Source organism: Myxine glutinosa, chromosome 1 (genome assembly GCF_964187855.1).
Source record: "Myxine glutinosa chromosome 1, kmMyxGlut1.1, whole genome shotgun sequence".
NCBI classification, from domain to species: domain Eukaryota; kingdom Metazoa; phylum Chordata; class Myxini; order Myxiniformes; family Myxinidae; genus Myxine; species Myxine glutinosa.
The window spans coordinates 100909404-100929990 of NC_136261.1; the positions used below are offsets into that span (position 1 = coordinate 100909404).

The window sequence follows — 20587 nt, forward strand, 5'->3', positions numbered from 1 at the left end:
TACACCGCCAACGCTCGTATATAATGCCGCCCGCTACACCGCCAACGCTCGTATTAATGTTGCGCGATGCAATCATCGGTTATCTGGTACTCATTTTGCCGACCTCAGAAGGATGACAAGCTGAGTCAAACCTACCTAGTGTTAATTCAACGGGATATCGAACTCAGGACCTTAGGATCCCAACACCAAGTATATCCTTGAGCTGATCAAATATCATGGCATCGCATTCAGCGGCACCGTGTGCAGGGTGATCTTCGTATCCGAAGTAGGCCTTCTACATGAAACATGCGAGATACCTCTATATAATGTTGGAACCGCTGATACTACATACCGTACATGATTATACTGTGGCGGACACGAAAGCTCACTGGCGCGATGACATCATTCCACGCACCAAGTGGGCGGCGGCCACGCCCGAGGGGTAGGCGTCGCCTCGGGATATACACCGGGCGCGCAGCCCGGAGCGCGCCAGTGCTACAGCCTACAGTGAACTCTTTTAATAAGGACACTTAAACTTACCGCGTTGGCCGCTTCCTTCTTATTGTACAAGTAAGCGCGCGTAGCACCGCGCTTCATTTGGTGACCCTCCGACGTTGGATCAGCCGTTGCTGACCGACCGAATACGCCATCGCAATGGCAAACAACGCGGTTACGATCAAACTCCCCGAGTTCTGGGAGACGCAAGCTGAAGTATGGTTCCTGCAGGCGGAAGCCCAGTTCCGACTTCGAGGCATCACGGTGGACGAGACCAGGTACTGCCACGTGGTCGCCTCCCTCGGGCCAAGCACGGCCGGCCGCGTCGTGTCGGTCCTGAGGAACCCACCGGCCGACGGCAGGTACGAGGCGATCAAGCGTCTCCTCCTCGCCACGTTCGGCCTCACGGTGGACGCTCGGGCCGACCGCCTCCTGGACCTCCCCGAGCTCGGTGACACGCGACTGTCGTTCCGCATGGACCATATGCTGTCGTTGTTGGGCGACAAAACCCCGGACGCTCTATTCCGGGCGTTGTTTCGACGCCAGCTGCCGGCACGAGTCCGCCTCGCGTTGGCCGGTTCTGCGACGACGGAACCCCGGGCTCTCGCTGCAGAGGCCAACAGGTTCTTCGCGGCTTTGGACACCCAGGCGAGTTTTGGCGCGGCCGTCGCGGCGATCGGGGCTGATGCTGATGCTGACCCTGATGCTGATGCACCACACCTCGTGGATCTCGAGGCTGATGCGCATTTCGTGTCCGCCACCACGCCCCGCCCACCGCCGCCGCCGCGGAGGAAACCGCCGCCTTCGCCGCAAACCTGGTGTTTTTTCCATGCCCAGTCCCCCTGTGCTGTCTTTCCCTCGCGGTCCCCCTGTACTGTCTTTCCCTCGCAGTCCCCCTGTGCTGTCTTTCCCTCGCGGTCCCCCTGAACTGTCTTTCCCTCACGGTCCCCCTGTACTGTCTTTCCCTCGCGGTCCCCCTGTGCTGTCTTTCCCTCGTGGTCCCCCTGTGCTGTCTTTCCCTCGTGGGTCCCCCTGTACTGTCTTTCCCTCGTGGTCCCCCTGTGCTGTCTTTCCCTCGCGGTCCCCCTGTACTGTCTTTCCCTCGCGGTCCCCCTGTGCTGTCTTTCCCTCGCGGTCCCCCTGTGCTGTCTTTCCCTCGTGGTCCCCCTGTGCTGTCTTTCCCTCGTGGTCCCCCTGTGCTGTCTTTCCCTCGCGGTCCCCCTGTACTGCCTTTCCCTCGCGGTCCCCCTGTACTGCCTTTCCCTCGTGGTCCCCCTGTGCTGTCTTTCCCTCGTGGTCCCCCTGTACTGTCTTTCCCTCGTGGTCCCCCTGTACTGTCTTTCCCTCGCGGTCCCCCTGTACTGTCTTTCCCTCGTGGTCCCCCTGTGCTGTCTTTCCCTCGTGGTTGTCGGCTCTTTCACTAGCGTCAATTCAGTATACAAAAAAAAAAAAAAAAAAAAAAAAAAAAAAAACGTCGCCCGCCGTGCTCATTCGGCAGGTCGGGAAACGCCCTGGCCGGCCCTCGGTAGTGGCACTGAGCGCCGGCCGTTCAAACAGCCTACTGTTCATCATGGACACCTTATCCGGGCACCGTTACCTGTGCGACAAGGGAGCGCAGGTGAGTGTCGTTCCCGCCGGTACGTCCGACAAGTAGTCGGACGTACCGGCCGACTGCTTGTCGCCGGGGAGGCCGGGGCCCCGCGCTGCTTGCCGCCAACGGTACGTCCATTCACACACAAGGAAAATGCTGCCTTTCTCTGCGGTTCGGAGGGCAGGTTTTCCGGTGGTCGTTCGTCACTGCCGACGTGCCTATGGCACTGCTCGGCGCGGACTTCCTCTGTGCCAATGGCCTGTTGGTCGACGTAAAGCACAGAAGGCTTGTCCAGGCTGAGACGTTCAGCTCGCTCGCGTGCGCGCTGCCCGCCTCGTTGAGCAGCTCCCGGAGCGGCTTGCTGAGCGGTTCGGTTCCGGCCAGGTTCATCTGTACGCTTCCGGCAGCGAACGAATTCACCCGCCTCCTCGCGGGTTTCCCGGCCCTCACGCGGCCCACCTTCTCGGCGGGGCCCGTCAAGCACGGGGTGGAACACCACATCCCCACCGCCGGGCCACCGGTCTACGACCGGGCACGCCGCCTCGAGCCGACGAAGCTCGCCGTAGCTAAAGCGGAGTTCGCTACGCTGGAGCGGCTTGGCATCGTGCGGCGCTCCGAGAGTGCTTGGGCGTCGCCGCTTCACATCGTGCCAAAGCCCCGCAGGGGATGGCGACCGTGCGGGGACTACCGGCGCCTCAACGACACCACCACCCCCGACCGCTACCCTCCCCCACATCCAGGACTTCTCCGCCCGGTTGGTGGGCATGTCCTTCTTTTCGAAGGTGGACCTCATATGCAGCTACCATCAGGTCCCCGTCAGGCCGGAGGACATCCCGAAGGCGGCGGTCATCACGCCGTTCGGGCTTTTCGAATTTCTTCGGATGCCCTTCGGTTTGAAGAATGCGGCTCAGGCGTTCCAGCGACTAATGGACAGCGTCTTGCGCGACTTGGATTTCGTCTACGTCTACCTGGACGACATCCTCGTCGCCAGCGCGTCCCGCGAAGAGCACCTTCACTATCTCTGCACGCTCTTCGAACGTCTGGGCCAGCATGGCCTGATCGTGAACCCCGCCAAGTGCCGGTTCGGCGTCGCCGACATCGATTTTTTGGGGCACCGCGTCACCAGGCACGGGGCCGTCCCCCTACCGGCCAAGGTGGAGGCGGTGAAGGGGTTTCCACACCCCCGCACGATCAAGGGGCTCCAGGAGTTCCTGGGCATGGTGAACTTTTACCATCGGTTCCTGCCCCGCATCGCCCAGCTCCTGCGCCCCTTGCCCGAGGCCCTCCGGGGGAAGCCGGGCAAAGGTGACGTTACCTGGACCGAGCAGATGGACGCGGCGTTCGTCGGCGCGAAGCTCGCCTTGGCCAACGCCACCATGCTTGCGCACCCGGCGCCCGATGCACCGATCGCCCTCACCACCGACGCCTCGGACTACGCGGTGGGCGCGGTGCACGAGCAATGTGTGCGTGGTGCTTGGCAACCGCTGGCGTTCTTCAGCCGGCAGCTTCGCCCGCCCGAACGCCGCTATAGTACCTTTGACCGCGAGTTGCTCCGGCTTCACCTGGCGGTCAGGCACTTCCACCATCTGCTCGAGGGCCGTGCGTTCACGGCCTTCGTCGACCCCAAGCCACTGGACCGCACCACACGGTGGCCGGAGGCCGTGCCATTGGCGGGGACGTCTGCGGCTGATGTGGCGCAAGACTTCATCGCCACTTGGGTTGCCCGGTTCGGTGCCCCCTCCGGCATCTCGTCCGACCGCGGCCCCCAGTTCACCTCGGAGCTCTGGGGCATGGTGGCGCAAGGGCTCGGCGTCCAACTGCACCGCACCACGGCCTACCACCCCCAGGCCAATGGCCTGTGCGAGCGCTTTCATCGCTCGATGAAGGCCGCGCTCCGGGCCAGCCTTCGCGATGGCAGCTGGGCCGACAGGCTCCCTGGGTCCTGCTGGGCCTCAGGACGGCACCCAAGGACGACCTGCGCGCGTCCTCGGCGGAGCTGGTCTTCGGGCAACCACTGCGGGTACCGGGCGAATTTATCCACGGCTCCTTGGTCCGCGGCGCAACAGCGCTCCACCCTGCAGGAGACCGCCCAGAGGTTCGCCCCGGTGCCGACGGCACACCACGGTTGCCCGTCCTCCCACGTCGCCCCGGAACTTCGCACAGCGGAGTACGTCTTCGTCCGGCACGACGCCCACCGGGCACCGCTACGGCCCCCGTACGACGGGCCCTTCCGCATGCTGGAGACCGGGGACAAATATTTCACCGTCGACATCGGCGGTGCCCCGGATTGTATCTCAGTGGACCGCCTCAAGCCGGCCCACCTCAATCTGGACCACCCCCCGCAAGCAGCTCTGCCTCCGCGTCGAGTCCGCCCCCCGGCGGTCAGACCCCCGGCACCCCCCCCCAGCCCCGCCATCCCGCTACCCCCCAGCCCTGCACGCATCGCCAGGGGGCGTTTTGGCCGGGTCATCTGGTTTCCCCGCAAGCTCACCCTTCAGGTGCGCGGGAATTCTGGGGGGGCGCGTGTGGCGGGCACAAGGGGCAATAATTCCGCGCACCACTAGGTGGCGAGAGCGTCCAGGCGGGGAACTAAAATGCATGCCCCGCCTTTCGACCGATCGGCCACGCCCGGGGGCAAGGCGTGGCCTCGGGACATATATGCGGGCTCTAAGCTCGAGCCGCCCAGTGCTGAAGTGCGAGCTTTGAATAAAGACTCTTGTTGTACCAACGCGTTGTGGCCTACCTCTCTGGCAATCGAGTCGTGTGTGCACAGCACCACAATATAGTATTTCAAAATGTAACCTTGATTGTATTTTGATTCAGTGGTTGTATAAAATCTTTAGGCTACAGTTTCGTACATTTTCTACATTCTAATATCAAAGTAACTTCAGTGATCCTATATATAACCTTTTGTTTATTTTCACCTTCAGCAATATTTGAGTTTTAATATCGTTTATTACTCATTGGTCTCTTCCATCCCCATGTTGAACACCCACAGACATCCTCCCCGGTCCCCCTGACCCGAATCACTGTCCCAACTCGACACCATTAACACTGTATATCTGTGCAAGGATCTCCAGATTTTTATTCGATACATTTGAACAACTTGCCCAGATCTAAACACCTCCGTAAAGCTGGTTTACGTGTGAGTAGTTGTACAGGTTACGTAGTCGCTTGAAAATGGGATGGTGCAGGTGAGAGGGGTGTGCACAGAATGGGCGTGGCGAAGAGGTGTGCAGCTGAGAGGGCGTGTACAGAAACGCACAAGGACACAGCCACAGGTATGCAGGTGATTCAACGCAACAGCAGGAAGTTAGGTTCTACGTTTCGTCGATACAGGTGCGCAGGTATTGTGAGGTAAGGGAATTAATTCAGTTTCGTCGATGTATATGTGTTTCAGGAGCTTTTCATGTTTCCCTTTCATGAGCCTTGGGGCTACCTGTGGTCCTGCACGGATCAAGGTTTGTGACAAACTAGTTACAAGGAATCCCTGCGTGGGAATGCCTCATTAACATATGCCACATATATATATATATATATCATTTAAGGTTGTGTCCCCCCTTTTCACCCATTTAAGGTTGTGTCCCCCCTCTTCCCCCATTTAAGGTTGTGTCCCCCCTCATCCCCCATTTAAGGTTGTGTCCCCCCCTCTTCCCCCATTGAAGGTTGTGTCCCCCCTCTTCCCCCATTTAAGGTTGTGTCCCCCCTCTTCCCCCATTTAAGGTTGTGTCCCCCCTCTTCCCCCATTTAAGGTTGTGTCCCCCCTCTTCCCCCATTTAAGGTTGTGTCCCCCCTCTTCCCCCATTTAAGGTTGTGTCCCCCCTCTTCCCCCATTTAAGGTTGTGTCCCCCCTCTTCCCCCATTTAAGGTTGTGTCCCCCCTCTTCCCCCCCATTTAAGGTTGTGTCCCCCCTCTTCCCCCATTTAAGGTTGTGTCCCACCTCTTCCCCCATTTAAGGTTGTGTCCCCCCTCTTCCCCCATTTAAGGTTGTGTCCCCCCTCTTCCCCCATTTAAGGTTGTGTCCCCCCTCTTCCCCCATTTAAGGTTGTGTCCACCCGTCCCCCGATTTATAGTTTTATCCACCCGTCCCCCTACCCCCCCCCACCCCCCATTTATGGTTGTGTCCCTCCTCTTCCATCATTTAAGGTTGTGTCCTCTTCCCCCATTTAAGGTTGTGTCCACCCGTCCCCCGATTTATAGTTTTATCCACCCGTCCCCCTACCCCCCACCCCCCATTTAAGGTTGTGTCCCCCCTCTTCCCCCCATTTAAGGTTGTGTCCCCCCTCTTCCCCCATTCAAAGTTGTGTCCCCCCTCTTCCCCCATTTAAGGTTGTGTCCTCCTTCTCCCCCATTTATGGTTGTGTCCACCCGTCCCCCGATTTATAATTTTATCCACCCGCCCCCTTACTCCTCCTCCCCCCCCCCCATTTATGGTTGTTCTCACACCCCTCCCCCTCATTTATGGTACCCGTCCCCCCCTCCCCCATTTATGGTTGTTTCCACACCCCCTCACCCCTGCTCCCACATTTATGGTTGTTTCCACCCATCCTCCTCCCCCGTTTCCACACCTCCTCCCCCTCATTTATGGTACCCGTCCTCCCCTTCCCCCATTTATGGTTGTTTCCGCACCCCCTCACCCCTGCTCCCCCATTTATGGTTGTGTCCCCCCTCTTGCTCCCCCCCCCCCCCCCCCCATTTATGATTTATAGTCAGTAGCCGAGGCCGAGGCTATTACCGCGAGTCATCTGGCCAAATTCAAAATACCTGCCCGAAGCAGCACAGCCGCACCTCGGCCAACGATGCTACCCTGCAGACTTGTGCTGCATAATAATAATGAAGATTAAGTAACACAGCATCGTACTCTACACCAACCTACCTATACTAACTAGCCCACAGGCCACACCACACCTGTAGTAGACCCAACGGGACTGCAGTGCACGTGAACATGACCAATGACATTAACCGACGACATCTCTCACTTTCCACTTTATTCCCCCCCCCCCTCCTCCCCCTCCCCCTCCCCCTCCCCCTACCCCCTCCCCCTGCCCCTCCCCCTTCCCCTCCCCCTCCCCCTCCCCCCTCCCCCTTCATTTATGTGATCCCACTTGAGAGTTTCTATTTATTGATACTATTCCCACCGTCCCTACCTTTTCTTCCATTTGTAACCCAGGTTACAGTAGTAAGTTTAGTTTTGATGCAAGATCAGTTTTCATTGTGTGTTTTGTCTGCGTTCCATACAGAATTTGTGCCCATGTTGCGTAATATCTTTGTGTATTGAACTTTTAATTTATTATTAGTGTGTTATGTGTGTGTACTTATTATATTAATTTATTATTCGTGTGTTATGTGTGTACTTATTATATTAATTTATTATTAGTGTGTTATGCGTGTGTACTTATTATATTAATTTATTATTCGTGTGTTATGTGTGTGTACTTATTATATTAATTTATTATTCGTGTGTTTTGTGTGTGTACTTATTATATTAATTTATTATTAGCATGTTACGTGTGTACTTATTATATTAATTTATTATTAGTGTGTTATGTGTGTACTTATTATATTAATTTATTATTCGTGTGTTATGTGTGTGTACTTATTATATTAATTTATTATTAGCGTGTTATGTGTGTACTTATTATATTAATTTATTATTCGTGTGTTATGTGTGTACTTATTATATTAATTTATTATTCGTGTGTTATATGTCTGTACTTATTATATTAATTTATTATTCGTGTGTTATGTGTGTACTTATTATATTAATTTATTATTAGCGTGTTATGTGTGTACTTATTATATTAATTTATTATTAGTGTGTTATGTGTGTACTTATTATATTAATTTATTATTTGTGTGTTATATGTGTGTACTTATTATATTAATTTATTAGTAGCGTGTTATGTGTGTACTTATTACATTAATTTATTATTAGCGTGTTATGTGTGTACTTATTACATTAATTTATTATTAGCGTGTTATGTGTGTACTTATTATATTAATTTATTATGAGTGTGTTGTGTGTGGACTTATTACATTAATTTATTATTAGCGTGTTGTGTGTGGACTTATTATATTAATTTATTATGAGTGTGTTGTGTGTGGACTTATTATATTAATTTATTATTAGTGTAACCTGGCCCCATCCTACCTGGCTGACCTCCTCTCCAGACACACTCCCAACGGCAACCTCTGCTCTGCTGGTACCAACCTCCTGCCCCCCCCCCCCATCCGGACCAAATTCAGATCCTGGGGGGACAGGGCCTTCTCCATCGCTGCTCCCTCCCTCTGGAACTCACTACCTCACACCATCAGAGACTCCTCCTCACTCACCACATTCAAAACATCACTCAAGCCCCACCTGTTCAACACTGCATTCAACATTTAACCCACAGCATTTAACCCCTGACTATCTCTTCTCCTTCTCCCTCCTTTTTGCTTTGAATATTTCCCTATTGATTCTTGTTTTTTGCAATTGTTTTTATGTTTTGCTATGCATTATGTTTTGCACTCTGTCAAAGCGTCTTTGGGCTCCCTGAAAAGCGCTATATAAAATAAATGCATTATTATTATTATTATTATTATTATGTGTGTACTTATTATATTATTAATCTATATAATAATAGCGTAAGGACTCGACTTTGTTATCCCTTTTACGCCGCACCCAGTGACCCGATGCCCACGGCACTAATGGATTTACGATCTACGAACCGCGCTCTTTGTTTATCACGTACAGCCATACTCGAAAAATCTGAATTAGCCGACGTTGGGGCCCAAAAGCATCCGATTAACTGCCGATACGACGCCATCTTATGACGCCATCGTATTGGCGTCTGCTGGGCGAAGGCGAAGCAAGCCGTCCGCTGATTGGACAGGCGAAGGCGACAGCAAGCCGTCCACCGAGTGGACAATCCAGAGCATGCATTTGTGCTGGTGTCGGCGATCGTTGTTCATATATGCACGTCGAGGACCCATTCTCATCTTTCTTCCTAACTCTTACTCGGACAAGCAAATCCCCTATGCCATCCATAATGGTACACTCTATCCATACACCACATCCTCCCTTCCGTGGATGTTCCACGGGTTTCGGATAGTTTATTATTACTTTGTTATGTGTGTTGTGGTGCTGTGCACACACGACTCGATTGCCAGAGAGGTAGGCCACAACGCGTTGGTACAAACAAGAGTCTTTATTCAAAGCTCGCACTTCAGCACTGGGCGGGCTCGAGCTTAGAGCCCGCATATATGTCCCGAGGCCACGCCTTGTCCCCGGGCATGGCCGATCGGTCGAAAGGCGGGGCATGCGCTTTCGTTCCCCGCATGGACGCTCGCGCCACCCACTGGTGCGCGGAATTATTGTCCCTTGTGCCCACCACACGCGCCCCCCCCAGAATTCCCACGCACCTGAAGGGTGAGTTTGCGGGGAAGCCGGATGACCCAGCCGAAACGCCCCCTGGCGATGGGTGCAGGGCTGGGGGGTAGCGGGACGGCGGGGCTGAGGGGTGCCGGGGGTCCGACCGCCGGGGGGCGGCCTTGACGCGGAGGCAGAGCTGCTTGCGGGGGGTGGTCCAGATCGAGGTGGGCCAGCTTGAGGCGGTCCACGGAGATGCGATCCGGGGCACCGCCGATGTCGATGGTGAAATATTTGTCCCCGGTCTCCAGCACGCGGAAGGGCCCGTCGTACGGGGGCCGTAGCGGTGCCCGGTGGGTGTCGTGCCGGACGAAGACGTACTCCGCCGTGCGAAGCTCCGGGGCGACGTGGGAAGACGGGCAACCGTGGTGTGCCGTCGGCACCGGGGCGAACCTCCGGGCGGTCTCCTGAAGGGCGGAGCGCTGTTGCGCCGCGGACCAAGGAGCCGTGGAGTCGGGGATAAATTCGCCCGGTGCCCGCAGTGGTTGCCCGAAGACCAGCTCCGCTGAGGACACACACAGGTCGTCCTTGGGCGCCGTCCTGAGGCCCAGCAGGTCCCAGGGGAGCCTGTCGGCCCAGCTGCCATCGCGGAGGCTGGCCCAGAGCGCGGCCTTCATCGAGCGATGAAAGCGCTCGCACAGGCCATTGGCCTGGGGGTGGTAGGCCGTGGTGCGGTGTAGTTTCACGCCGAGCCCTTGTGCCACCGCGGCCCAGAGATCAGAGGTGAACTGGGGGCCGCGGTCGGACGAGATGTCCGAGGGGGCACCGAACCGGGCAACCCAAGTGGCGATGAAGGCTTGCGCCACATCAGCCGCAGACGTCGCCGCCAATGGGACGGCCTCCGGCCACCGTGTGGTGCGGTCCACCATGGTGAGGAGGTGGGTGAACCCCCGCGAGGGGGGCAGAGGTCCCACCAAGTCGACGTGCATGTGTTCGAACCTACGCTCGGGCACCGCAAACGGGACCAACGGGGCCTGGGTGTGGCGGTGGACCTTTGCGCGCTGGCACACGAGGCACGTCCTGGCCCAGTCGTGGACGTCCTTCCTGAGGCCATGCCAGACGAACTTCGCCGCTACGAGCTTCTGGGAGGCCTTCGTGCCCAGGTGGGACAGGCCGTGGATGGCGTCGAACACTGGGTGCTGCCAGCCAGCGGGCACGATGGGGCGAGGCCGGCCGAGGGAGACATCGCACAGGAGGGCCGCGCCCGCGGCGTCGAATGGCACCTCGGTGACGCGGAGGCCCGTGACGGCGGTCCGCAAGGCCTGGATGCCGGGGTTGGCGGTCTGGTGCTCCGCCATCCGGGCATAGTCGATCCCGTGGTGGACCGCGTGCGTGACGGACCAGGAAAGGCAATCCGCGACTGGGTTGTCTTTACCCACCACGTGACGGATGTCCATCGTATACTCGGACACGGCAGAGAGGTGATGCTGCTGCTGCCGTGCCGACCATGGCTCGGCGACCTTGGCCATCGCGAACACAAGGGGCTTGTGGTCGACGAAAGCCGTGAACGGGCGGCCCTCCAGCAGATGGCGGAAGTGTCGGACCGCCAGGTGGAGCCCGAGCAGCTCGCGGTCGAAGGTGCTGTAGCGGCGTTCGTGCGGGCGAAGCTGCCGGCTAAAAAACGCCAGCGGTTGCCAAGTACCATGCACCCACTGCTCGTACACCGCACCCACCGCGTAGTCCGACGCGTCGGTGGTGAGGGCGATCGGCGCATCGGGCTCCGGGTGCGCCAGCATGGTGGTGTTGGCCAGGGCCAGCTTTGCGCCCGCAAACGCCGTGGCCATCGGCTTCGACCAGGCGATGTCACCTTTGCCCGGCTTGCGACGGAGGGCCTCGTGCAGGGGGCGCAGGAGCTGGGCGATACGGGGCAGGAACCGATGGTAAAAATTTACTATGCCCAGGAACTCCTGGAGCCCCTTGATCATGCGGGGTCGCGGGAAATCCCTGACCGCCTCCACCGTGGCCGGTAAAGGGACGGCCCCGTGCCTGGTGATGCGTTGCCCCAAGAAGTCGATGGTGGCGACGCCGAAACGGCACTTTGCGGGGTTGATGATTAGGCCATGCTGGCCCAGGCATTCGAAAAGCGTGCGGAGGTGGAGCAGGTGCTCCTCCCAGGACGCGCTCGCGACTAGGATGTCATCCAGGTAGACAAAGAGGAAAGGTAAGTCACGCAAGACGCTGTCCATAAGCCGTTGGAACGCCTGGGCCGCATTCTTCAACCCGAAAGGCATTCGCAGGAACTCGAAGAGGCCGAAAGGGGTGATGACGCCCGTCTTCGGGACATCGCCCAGTTGTACGGGGACCTGGTGGTAGCCCCGGATGAGGTCCACCTTGGAAAACACGGTCGTGTTTGCCAACCGGGCGGAAAAGTCCTGGATATGCGGGACCGGGTAGCGGTCGGGGGTGGTGGCATCATTGAGCCGGCGGTAGTCCCCGCACGGCCGCCATCCCCCACCGGGCTTCGGCACAATGTGCAGAGGAGAAGCCCAAGTGCTGTTGGAGCGCCGTACGATCCCCAGCCGCTCCAGCGTGACGAACCCCGCTTTCGCCACGGCGAGCTTCGTGGGTTCGAGTCGGCGTGCCAGGGTGTAGACCAGCGGCCCGACCGTGGGTATGTGATGGGCCACCCCGTGTTTAACGGCCACCGCTGAGAAGGTGGGCCGCGTGAGGGCCGGGAAACTGGCTAGGAGGCGGGTAAAGTCGTCCGCTGCCGGAAGCGTGCAAACTAAACTCGCCGGGACGGAACCTTCCAGCAAGCCGATTGGCAAGCCACTTGGTGAGCCGCTCAGCGAGCCGCTCAACGAGCCACCCAGCGAACAAGCGAGCGAGCTGAAGGTTTCGGCCTGGACGAGACGTCTGCGCTTCACGTCGACCAACAGCCCATGCGCACATAGGAAGTCCGCGCCCAGCAGGGCCATTGGCACGCTGGCGGTCACGAACGACCATTGAAAGCACTGCCCTCCGAACCGCAGTGAGAGGCAACGCTTCCCGAATGTGCGGATGGGTGTACCGTTGGTGGCAAGCAAAGCGGGGCCCCGGCCCGCGGCTTGCTTGTCGGACGTGGAGGCGGGGAGGACGCTTACCTGCGCTCCTGTGTCACAAAGAAAACGGCGCCCGGACTAGGTGTCCATGATGAACAGGAGGCTGCCGGAATGGCCGACGCTCATGGCCGCAAGTGAGCGCCGGTCGTTTCCCGAACTGTCAAAAGAACACCGCGGGCGGCACGTTTTAGCCTTGCGGCCGAACCTGGCATGGTAGTAGCACCAGGTTTGCGGCGGTGGCCCCCGTGGCGGCCGTGTCGGCGGCAGTGGTGGTGGTGGCGGCGGCGGTAGTGGACGGGGCGTAGCAGCGGCCACGAGGGAAGCAGGGGGCGCTGGATCCTCCGCACCGGGAGCCACTACGGCAGCACCGTACACCGACCGCGTGTCGCAGGCCGCGAAATACTTGCCGGCCTCTCCAGCCAGGGCGCAGGGTTTCGTTGGTTTGGAACCGGCCAGCGCGAGGCGCACCTGTGCAGCTAGCTGGCATAGGAAAAGTGCGCGGAACAAGAAATCCGGGCGCTGGTCTCCAAGCAGCGACAGCATGAAATCCATCCGGACGGATGGTCGTGTGTCGCCGAGGGCGGGAAGGTCCAGGAGGCGGTCGGCCCGTTCGATCTCCGTGAGCCCGAACGTGGCGAGGAGGAGACGTTTGAGCGCCTCGTACCTGTGGTCGCCCGGCGGGCGCCGAAGGATGGACACGACTCGGGCAGCAGTGCCGGGCCCGAGGGCGGTGACCACATGGTAGTACCGAGTCTCGTCCGCTGTGATGCCTCGGAGCTGAAATTGAGCTTCGGCCTGCACAAACCAAACGTCGGCTTGCGCTTCCCAAAACTCGGGGAGTTTGACGGCGATGGCGTTGGTAGCCATGGCGTGTTCGGGGGTCAGCAATGGCTGAACCAATCGGGGTCACCAGTGTGGTGCTGTGCACACACGACTCGATTGCCAGAGGTAGGCCACAACGCGTTGGTACAAACAAGAGTCTTTATTCAAAGCTCGTACTTCAGCACTGGGCGGCCTCGAGCTTCGAGCCCGCATATATAGTCCCGAGGCCACGCCTTGTCCCCGGGCGTGGCCGATCGGTCGAAAGGCGGGGCATGCGCTTTCGTTGCCCGCCTGGATGCTCGCGCCACCCACTGGTGCGCGGAATTATTGTCCCTTGTGCCCGCCACAGTGTACTTATTATATTAATTTATTATTAGCGTGTTATGTGTGTACTTATTATATTAATTTATTATTAGCGTGTTATGTGTGTACTTATTACATTAATTTATTATTAGTATGTTATGTGTGTACTTATTATATTAATTTATTTTTAGTGTGTTATGTGTGTACTTATTATATTAATTTATTATTAGCGTGTTACGTGTGTACTTATTATATTAATTTATTATTCGTGTGTTATGTGTGTGCTTATTATATAAATTTATTATTAGCGTGTTATGTGTGTACTTATTATATTAATTTATTATTCGCGTGTTACGTGTGTACTTATTATATTAATTTATTATTCGTGTGTTATGTGTGTACTTATTATATTAATTTATTATTAGTGTGTTATGTGTGTACTTATTATATTAATTTATTATTAGTGTGTTATGTGTGTACTTATTATATTAATTTATTATTAGTGTGTTATGTGTGTACGACGGTACGTATTGTATTAATTTATTATAAGTGTGGTTTCGGAGTTGTGACGTTTTTAAGCATAAACTTTTAAAACCTAGCTCCTCCCTCATTTTTGATCCCTTCGAGGGGAAACTTCACACATGTGTTCAGCATATTAATCTACTAAAATGATCTTTTGGAATTTTCGACAGGTCACGTGGTTTGGCAGATATAAATAATTAAACGATAATATTAAAAAATTTATAATTCTTGAACCGCCTCATTGATCGACGTGAAACTTTATATTATATTAGAGGTAATGAAGTGTAACATGTGTGAAAAATTTCAAGACGATTGTATGTACGGTCTGGAAGCTAGAAGTTGTTATTGCGTGAAGAAGAAGTCTTCCAGTCTGAGCATGAATTCATTATCACACTGCATATGACGAGCAGGCAAAGTAAGGAGCGACCTCACGGGCACATTTTGACCTCATATAAAATTCTGATTTCAGATTTGTCAATCGCTGAGGTATATTAACACAGGACCCAAACAGATTTGGCGAAATTCCGACGATTTTTGCCGAAAATATAACTTTTGTGTCTGCATTTCAGTAAAGTAAAGTGAGTGTGTACCATGTCAGCATTTAAAAAATTGAAACGTGGCTCATTGTAAAGAACTACATATGGGGAATCGGTGTTAATGATGACGTCATTGGTGCCATAATTATGACGTCATAATTCGACAGGGACAATGCTTAGTCTGATCAGTTTGAAATGTATTGAGCATGATCTATGCAACAATTATTTAGAGAATATAAATTTATGATGTCATCGCTCACGTGGTCTGTCAGCCATATTGGATCAAAAAAAAAGAAACGTTCAAAAATAGAAGAGTTGGCTCACACCAAGTTGACTGCGCAGGGTAAGTATTCTAAGAATAGCATCTCGTTTCATATGGAGCTCTTGGCTGCTGGTTGCATCATTTCTGGATGAGTTGTGTCAATGATGCAATGCCCCCCATTACCAGTAGGCTGGTACTCATTTTGCCAACCGTAGAAGGATGACAGGCTAAGTTAACCCACCTGGTGTTATTTAAACTGCATGACAGGGGCTCCAACTCCAGTGGTTGCTGTGAGCCTTTTGTCGATATCCTTGATGCGGGACGTTGATTGGCCATAGACCCCCATTGTTTCAATGGCGATGGGCTCAAAAATGTAGGATTGACTGAGGCTGGCGTATTTCAGGCACTTCATATTTTCCAGCCACAGCTCCGGCCGTAATATCTGTGCTCTAGACGTGTGATTCAGCAAAAGTGTCACCACAGGTGCAGTCCCGAGTTAGGCTTCTCCCGTTCTTACACATGAGGATGCTCAGGCCATCAGAGCGTGTATTTTCCCCACTGTCTAAGCCATGGGGTTCTAAAACAGATGGTAAACCCTGCCCAGTGGAGGGCAAGTGGTTTATGACTTATAAACATGTGGTTAAAGCAGGAGCAGGGCTGCGAAACAGACTTCATTGATATGTTATTGTTAAAAATAGATTATATTCATTAACTTGTTATATACAGTATATATGGACCTCTACCACCGAAGGTACACAGTCAAAACATTAAATTTGACGAAGGAAGCACACTGACCCTATGATTTAATGTTCCTGACTGCAAACCTCCTAATTGTTGATGAGCAGGGCAGAGACGATGTGTCTGCGTGGCAGGTGACACTTGTTGCTAACGGGTTGTGCAGCAATTGCTGGGGTGAGACTCAATCAGTGCCTTGCTTCCTAGTCAGGTTAGGGGGTTCAATCTGTGTTTATTAGTGGCTTCGGTTGGTCACAAATAAACAATTTGCAGTATGTTGTGCTGATGAGGGAAGAATACGCCCTCGTCGGGACGGCATGGTGTTGAAGTCATGGGGACTCACTCCTATGGAGGAGGGGTCCAATTGTATGACCATGCATTGTGGCCCTTCGGGGTCATGATGCATGTGTTTTGATTGACCATGTGCCTCAGCCTTTGGGTTGAGGTGCATGTGTACGCCAATGGGCCTGTCTTGATAGACGGTGTGCCTTGGCCGTGGGGTCAAGGTGCACGTCCAAGGCTGTTTAAATGTTTGATTTTTTACCTTTTTTATTATAAAAAGGCAGGCCTCATAAGGCCCATAACAAGGGCGAAATCTATATCGACATCTCTGCCTTTGTCTATTTGTGACCATCGAGCTTTAATCTCAGTCTGCGAAGACTTGAGTACCACACGGATGCCTCCTCGTTTGGAGGTGATGTGTTGGAGTAATTTATGCACATGACGTCAGCGTCATGTCATAGGGTCAGTGTGCTTCCTTAGTCATATATATATATATATATATACACTATATATTCTTACCTGTATACATGCTGATATACATTTTGGGTAAACCCACTAACTATTGGGTAAACCCACTAACTATAACTTCCTTAGTCATATATATATATATATATATACACTATATATTCTTACCTGTATACATACTGATATACATTTTGGGTAAACCCACTAACTATTGGGTAAACCCACTAACTATAACTTCCTTAGTCATATATATATATATATATACACTATATATTCTTACCTGTATACATACTGATATACATTTTGGGTAAACCCACTAACTATAACTTCCTTAGTCATATATATATATATACACACTATATATTCTTACCTGTATACATACTGATATACATTTTGGGTAAACCCACTAACTATTGGGTAAACCCACTAACTATAACTTCCTTAGTCATATATATATATATATATACACTGTATATTCTTACCTGTATACATACTGATATACATTTTGAGTAAACCCACTAACTATTGCACACTGTTTTGTCTTATGGTTTAAGTTTCTGACCCGTATAGTTTATTAAGATATAAATACAAAGCAATAAACTCTAATTACCAGTCGTTTATGGAAAAGAAGCCAATAATTGCTGAGGCAGCAAGATGATAGGCAAAGCCAGCAACGTGGCCGAAGATTCCAACTTGGATCGCTACTTCGGCACATTTTCCATCTGTTACATATTTATGTGAATGTATGTGAATTACCATTCAGGTCTTTGCTTATCCGTGTGTAGTATATTAAGTTGTTGTGTAGTTGTTGTGGTTGGAGGGTCAGGAGCCCTTCTGAGGGAGTGGCCGGAAACGGAAGTGACCGGAAACGGAAGAGGAAAAGACACGAGGAAAGAAGGACGAGTATTATTCTTCCTCGCCCCGCTCCGACAAAAGGTGGGATCGACCTTGCGCTGCGTGAAAAAGCGGCGTTCCGAAGCCTGTCTGGCGAGAGGAATTACCTGGACGTGTACCTGCCCGGTGGAGACGGCAAGTTGACGTGGGGCCGTGCATCGAACCCGCGTCTGGCATCGTTCGCGGCACCGTCCAAACAGAAGCGTGCGGGTCGCACGTTGGGGCCTAACGCGCCTTGCAAGCGGCGTGGGGTTTGGCTTGCTCTACCGTATCCGCTTCGCGTGGCCACGAGGGGCTGCAGCCACGGTGCCTGGTACGATACCTGCCCGGTGGAAACACGTCCACCCGGGGTTCGTTCAACCGCCCGAGTGCGGCGACGGCGACCATCATCTTGGTCAGGAGGGGCCCAGAGACATGGTGCGGGACCGAGACCAAAAGGGTGTCGTGAGTACTCACCGGGACACACATGTATAAGATGGCCATCTTAATCATAGGGAATTGATTGTGAATTGGGAATTGGTGATGATTGTGTATTGTTGATTGCTCGGGGAAAATCTCCGTGGTTGGGTCATTGAAATTGTATGGTATCATTACCATTGGAAATATATCCTTGAACATCAGTTGTCTCTTGGGTGAAATTCATATGGATTGCGTGGCGAAAGCGCATATATAATACAGCTTGCTGGCGGAGTTCCTCTCACGGTCCGGGGGTCACCGAGACCAGGTATTCACCGAGGGGACCACGTAACAGAATTGGGGGCTCGTCCAAATTACGATTTGCGGTTTCGCAATTGGGTCTACGTCCGGGATTTAAAATTGTATAAAATAATAAAATAATAATATTTTTTATTAATTAAAATTTATTAATTAATTATTAATTGGTAAAAAATTTTTGGAGAAATTGGGGTAAAGTCTTGGGTGAAGGTTAACAGGTGTTAACGATAGGCACCATGGCGTTTGTGGCACAGAACTTTGGGGTAACCCCGAGTGAGGCACAGTTCCGAGCGTTGCTAAAGTCGGACCTCTTGAAATTGGCCAAACATTTTAACTTGGAGGTCCGAACTAATTTGAGGAAGGCAGAGTTGCAGGCCACGGTGATACAATCTATGGTGGGATTAGGAACATGGGACGAGTTAGCCTGGGAGTGGCTACCCGAAGAACCAGAAGACGTTGAGCTCCGGAAACTGGAGTTGCAATTACGGAGCCAGGAACGGATTAAAGAAGAAGAAAGGAAAGCAGAAAAGGAAAGAGCAGAAGAAGAAAGGAAAGCAGAAGAGAGGAGAGAAGAGAAGCAAGCAGAGGAAAGGAGAGTGGAACGAGAACTCCAGGAAAGGTTAAAAGAAGAAGAAAGGAAAGCAGAAAAGGAAAGAGCAGAAGAAGAAAGGAAAGCAGAAGCGAGGAGAGAAGAGAAACAAGCAGAGGAAAGGAGAGTGGAACGAGAACTCCAGGAAAGGTTAGCAGAAGAAGAAAGGAAAGCAGAAAAGGAAAGAGCAGAAGAAGAAAGGAAAGCAGAAAAGGAAAGAGCAGAAGAAGAAAGGAAAGCAGAAGCGAGGAGAGAAGAGAAACAAGCAGAGGAAAGGAGAGTGGAACGAGAACTCCAGGAAAGGTTAGAAGGGAGAAAAGCAGAGGAGAGGAGAGCTGCAAGGGACCTCGAAGCAGAGGAGAGAAAAGCGGAAAGGGAATTAAAGGAACGTGACATGGAGCTTCAGCAAGAAATCAAATTCAAGGAGCTGGAGTTAATGAGAGAACGGGGAGAGGCACCACCCTTGCTGACGGGGTCGACACCTAACCAGAAAACCTGGGATGTGGGCAGACATGTGAGGCTGGTTCCACCGTTCAGTGAAAAAGAAGTCGCGAAATTTTTTCCACACTTTGAGAAAGTGGCTCGACAATTAAACTGGCCGGAGGAGGCCTGGACCATACTCGTGCAAAGTGTGCTGGTGGGGAAAGCTCAGGAAATTTATTCGGCGCTACCAATGGACCAATGTGCAGATTATGAGGTACTGAAGAAGCACATCCTCAAGGCCTATGAGTTGGTTCCGGAAGCTTACAGGCAAAAATTCAGGAATGCCAGGAAGAGGGAGAGTGAGACCCATGTGGAGTTTGCCAGAGTGAAAGAAAACATGTTTGATCGGTGGTGTGAGTCAAAAGGAGTCGGGAAAGACTTCGAGACATTGCGGGACTTGATCCTGGTGGAGGAATTCCAGCAGTGTGTCCACGAGGACATCAAAGTGTACCTGCAGGAAAAGAAGGTACCAAAGTTGTGGGACGCAGCCACCATGGCAGATGATTATGCCTTAACCCACCGAATAGGGGTCCACGAACCTAACTCCTCGCCTAGATCTCCGCAGGGGAGGTGGGGAACAGCAGGTGCGGAGAACGACCATACATGGCGGTGGCCTCGAGATGATTATGGGGACAACTATGATACCCCACCGGTTCGAAATCAGAGGGATGCGGGCCCAAGACAAACTTATAGTTCGGGGGGCCCGAGGCAGACCCCGAGTTTTTCCTCCGGGCCTACTTGCGCGTTTTGCAAGAAACCTGGACACTTGATGTCCAGTTGTTACCTCATGAAAAGGGACAACCCAGAGCGGAGTCCGACTATTACAACTCCGAATGCGATGGCTAGCGTAAGAAATCGCCATCAAAAGGGTTACCAACCATTTATTTCAGAGGGGTTTGTGTCACTGGATGGAGCCTCGACTAACCGGAGACCGGTTAGGATATTGAGGGACACAGGGGCCCATCAATCTTTAATGCTTGAAGGCATTTTGCCATGGTCCGAGGAGACGGCAACGGGGGATAGTGTTCATTTACAGGGGATCGGGGGCGGTGTTAGTGCTCCCCTTCAGGTCATCCAGTTGGAGTCCGATTTGGTGTCAGGACCGGTCACCGTCGGTTTACAAGCCACGCTTCCTGTAGAGGGTGTATCTGTGGTTATCGGGAATGATTTGGCCGGGGGTCAAGTTTATGGTAACCTGAGGGTTGGTAAAGAGTCCAGCAGGGAAAATAACATCACACCAGCTCGGGATGGCGACCAAAGTGCCAAGTTATTTGTAGGGGGACTGAACTTCAAAACAGAGGAAGAAGTTCTGACCTCTGTCTTCAACAGATATGGGCCGCTGGTGGAAGTGCGGTTGGTAAGAGACTGGGAAACGCAACAGTCAAGAGGGTTCGGCTTTGTCACGTTTGCCAGCACAAAAGACGCCAGAGAGGCAGAGAAGAATTGGAATGGCAAGGATTTGG

At 53.1% G+C, this 20587-nt stretch overlaps 1 protein-coding gene across 7 annotated transcripts in view; it reads left to right on the forward strand.

The window, feature by feature from the left end:
- Nucleotides 1–5285: 5285 nt before the first annotated feature.
- Nucleotides 5286–20587, forward strand: part of SEL1L3 (SEL1L family member 3) — a 119121-nt gene continuing 103819 nt past the window's right edge. For 2 of the 7 annotated variants that reach the window (XM_068115853.2, XM_068115878.2), the window contains exon 1: nucleotides 5330–5422. The gene's annotated coding sequence lies outside the window, so the exon portion shown is untranslated. Of the gene's footprint in view, nucleotides 5423–5506; nucleotides 5527–20587 lie in introns of those variants that run through there. The other 5 variants (XM_078775250.1, XM_078775262.1, XM_078775246.1 and 2 more) reach the window with 5 other exon arrangements.